Genomic DNA, 4,512 nt, shown 5'->3' with positions numbered 1-4,512 from the left:
AGAGTCTTTTCCAATGAGTCAACTCTTTGCATGAGGTGGCCAAAGTACTGGAGTTTCAGCTTTAGCATCATTCCTTCCAAAGAAATCCCAGGGCTGATCTCCTTTAGAATGGACTGGTTGGATCTCCTTGCAGTCCAAGGGACTCTCAAGAGTCTTCTCCAACACCACAGTTCAAAAGCATCAATTCTTCGGCGCTCAGCTTTCTTCACAGTCCAACTTTCACATCCATGCATGACCACAGGAAAAACCATAGCCTTGACTAGACGGACCTTTGTTGGCAAAGTAGTGTCTCTGCTTTTCAATATGCTATCTAGGTTGGTCATAACTTTCCTTCCAAGGAGTAAGCGTCTTTTAATTTCAAGGCCTTAGTCACCATCTGCAGTGATTTTGGAGCCCCAAAAAATAAAGTCTGACACTGTTTCCACTGTTTCCCCATCTATTTCCCATGAAGTGATGGGACCAGATGCCATGATCTTCGTTTTCTGAATGTTGAGCTTCAAGCCCACTTTTTCACTCTCCTCTTTCATCAAGAGGCTTTTTAGTTCCTCTTCACTAAAACCGCCTAAAATAATTGTTTCTTCTATCTGTCTTCTCATGACTTTTTAAATGATGAGGCAGTTAAAATGGCATCACCCAGCTGTGGGGCAGAGTCCCACCTTGATCACTTATAAGGTGTTTGATTATCAGGAGGAGCTGCTGGCTGCTGTGCCCAAAGAGAGATGGTTCTGGAGAAACCATGTGTACTGTAGTATTCCATCAAGCAAGCACACCAGAACTGGAATGGAAAGACCTTCCTTCTGTAATGCCTACTCAGCCCTCTAGTGACTAAACTTATCATCCAACCAACTGGCAAACAAACAATATTTAAGAGGATTAGCTTTGTTTTCAAATAACGCTAAAGAAAAAAAGATATGGAGTTGAAAGTCAATAAATCAATAACCAGCACACATACACATTTATATTTTTAATGTATTAAAGATTTATAACTTGCTTTCATATTTTTGCAAATGTCTCACGTTGGTTATCTTTTTGATTTTTTTTAATTCACATTTTCTTCCGGAATTCATTATTGTGTCAGGATCAAAATTATTTTCCCCTAGAATACTTTAATGTTGAATTGTGTTAAATCTATAAACTAATATGGAAAAATGTGTTAACCTTGCCTTTTTCAGACTTGGCAAATAAATATATAACCTCTCTCTCTTTAATAGATTTAATAAGGCAAGAATAGTGGAGTGGGTTGTCATTCCCTTCTCCGGGGGATCTTCTCTACCCAGGGATCACACCTGGGTCTCGTGCATTTGAGGTGGATTCTTTACCAACTGAACCACTAGGGAAGCCATTGTATGTCTTACTAAACTTTTATTGGGATTTACTTTTTTATAAAAGAATTTCAGATTTTTAGTTAGATGTATTCCTAAATATTTTAAGTTGTATTATTAATATTGGTGATAGTACATTATTAGTATATTATTAATATTAGTGGTAGTTTTGCATTAGATCTTTCCCCCTATTTTATTTTCTATTTTGTTGTCATTGGTATTTAGAAGATTATCGATTTTTGAAGTTCATCCCTTATGACTTCTAATAGGCTTCTAATTAATTGGCCAAGATTTTTAAGGCCAGCACTCACTAATGAGAAATAACTGTCTCTCCTATTCATATTCTTATGAATCTTTGAACACTGAGGCAGTTAAAATGGTACCACCCAGCTGTGGAGCAGAGTTCTGGCTTGGTCAGTTACAAGGTATTTGATGATCTGGACCAATTTACTACGCTACTATTTCATCATCTGTGACATTGGGGAGTAACTCTCTCTACCTCATAAAATTGTTATAAGGATTAAAGGTGATAATGATTGCAAAATCCTTCATACAGAGGATATAATAAGTGTTCTCTTTAAAATATTTAATAGGAAGTAGAATGAACCTTTTTTCTGTTAATCTTTATACTGGGGCTTTGGCTGTAGCTGCCAGACAACCCCTCCCAAAAACTTGCTAAGACATTTTATAAGCGATCATTTGAACTGCCATCTGTTGACTCAAATGGTAAAGAATCTGCAATGTGGAAGACCTGGATTCGATCCCTGGGCCAGGAAGATGCCCTGGAGAAAGGAATGGCCACCCACTCCAGTGTTCTTGCCTGGAGAATTCCAGGGACAGAGGAACCTGATGGGCTACAGTCCTTAGGTCACAAAGAGTCAGACACGACGCGTGACTATCACACATACACTCTACCCTATTAAAAACAAGCCAAAGCCTTTGGGAGATGGAATTTGTTACTATGGTGGTAGTGTTAGGTCTGCTGATACAGTGCTTTGGAGACCTTAAACTTTTCCTCAGGAGTAAGTGACTCTAGAGCTGGGAATGATTCCCAGATATTATCCAAAGATAGGGAAGAGATATTCTACAGAACATTTAAAGGCAGTCCTTGAAGAAAAATCAATTGATTTCCTGTTATACCTCATGAAGTTAAGACCATTTAATTAACCAGTCCCACATGTATCCACTCAATGCTGGGAATTCACAAAGTGGAATCCTGGCCGAAGGACTGGTAGCATATCATCAATAATGATGTTTTTAATATCTGCTCAAAGAAATCCTTGAGGAATGAATAAAAATGATACATCAATGAATACATTATATTTACAGACCTCCCTTGACTTACAGTTACCCCCTGATATCATAAGTTGAAAATGCATTCAATATACCTAACTTCCCAAACATCATAACCTGGTCCTCCTTAAATACATTCAGAATACTTACATTAGCCTATAGTTGGGCATAATCACAAAGCCTATTTTATAATAAAGTATTGAATATCTTATGTAATTTATTAAATACAATACTGAAAGTGAAAAGCAGAATGGTTGCCTGGGTGCAGAATTGTTGTTTGTGTATGAGTTCTTTACCTTTATGGTTGTATGACTGGGAGCTCTGGCTCACAGCCACTGCTTAGGATCATAAGAGAATATAATTAGCCCCTAAAAAGATAAAAGATTTGAAGTATAATTTCTTTTTTTTTTTGAAGTATAATTTCTACTGGATACTTATTGTTTTTGTACTACCATAAAATTGAAAAAAAAATATTATAAGTAGAATCATCATAAATCAGGAACTATCTGTACTAATACTTCCATTTCAATCCTTTTTTTTTTTTTTAATAGCCATCTACTTAGGTTGGAAATTATAGTAATCAGATTTCAATTGTTAAAGCAAACTTTCTATCACACTCTTTTTCAAAACACAATTTGTTGTCCTTAGTAGGTAATCTATCCTTGGAGGTAAAATGGCTACTTCTCAGGTTATATTACTTCTCCCTGTGGCAGGGAGTTAGAAAAAATTAACTTTTACCCAGTGAATCTATGATTCTATGACTCTCCTAAATTACATAATCTTTATTTTTTTATTTGATCAGTTATTGCCCTGCATTTACTATTTCTCCCTGGGTTTTTAATTTTGGAATTGCTAGCAGTTTAACTACGCCTATATTATTTGAAGTAGCACCCAAACCTTTAGCCAGTGCATCTTAGTATATTAGTTAAGGTAGCACTTAGCATATTAGTTGAGGCAACATTGTTAGGACAAGCAAATCCAAAAGCAAACAGAGGTGGACAGTCAGAACAAAAGTTTATTTCTAGTCCTTTGTAATGTCCTGTTAGGTGTTTCTGATCAGTATAGAGCTCTGTTCCAGGGACCCGGCTTTCTTTCATTATGGGACTCTGTGGTCTTTAACACATGGCTTCCAAAATTGTCACCAAAGGAGGAAAAGCATGGAGGACCATGCTGGGAAGTTTTCATAGTCCAGGTCTGGCTGTCATCACTTCTGCCAGAATCCACTGGTCATCATTTATTCACAAGGCCAGACTCTTGACCACCTGAGTACCTGAGATGTGCTGCCTTGTCTTACTTAACATGTGCCAGGAGGAAGAACAGAAAGAGCTTGGTCCGTAGCTAGCCAGTCTCTGCCACACTTGGCATATTCTGTCTCCATTCAAACCATCCTTTTTGTAAACACTTTTTTAAAATAAACATCACTATAAATTGGGGAGTATTGGGGGCTATTTTCCCCTTTTAAGGCCTTTGCACCTGCTATTTTCTTTGTTTTAAATAACCTTTCTGTGGATCCTTAGGTCTCAATTCAATTGTTACCTGTTCAGAGAGGCCTTTTCCTAAAATTTCAGGTTGATCAAACTTCCCACGTACTCAGACACACATTAATACACACTCTATTTTTCCTTCATCTTAAATATATATGTAGAGCATGTAGTCAAGACTATGGTTTTTCCTGTTGTCATGTATGGATGTGAGAGTTGGACTGTGAAGAAGGCTGAGCACCAAAGAATTGATGCTTTTGAACTGTGGTGTTGGAGAAGACTCTTGAGAGCCCCTTGGACTGCAAGGAGATCCAACCAGTCCATCTAAAGGAGATCAGCCCTGGGTGTTCTTTGGAAGGAATGATGCTAAAGCTGAAACTCCAGTACTTTGGCCACCTCATGCGAAGAGCTGTCTC

The 4,512-nt window shown here is 37.6% G+C and overlaps 1 protein-coding gene across 1 annotated transcript in view; it reads left to right on the top strand.

Annotated features, from left to right (window-relative positions):
* The window catches only part of KCNIP4 (Kv channel interacting protein 4), a 1,324,407-nt gene that overhangs the window by 528,458 nt on the left and 791,437 nt on the right, over nucleotides 1-4,512 (top strand). The window lies entirely within an intron of this gene.

The sequence above is a fragment of the Bison bison genome, unplaced genomic scaffold, assembly GCF_000754665.1.
Source record: "Bison bison bison isolate TAMUID 2011002044 unplaced genomic scaffold, Bison_UMD1.0 scf7180017864464, whole genome shotgun sequence".
NCBI classification, from domain to species: Eukaryota; Metazoa; Chordata; class Mammalia; order Artiodactyla; family Bovidae; genus Bison; species Bison bison.
Note: the sequence above shows the minus strand (reverse complement) of the source record. Positions and strands in the feature narration are given on the sequence as shown.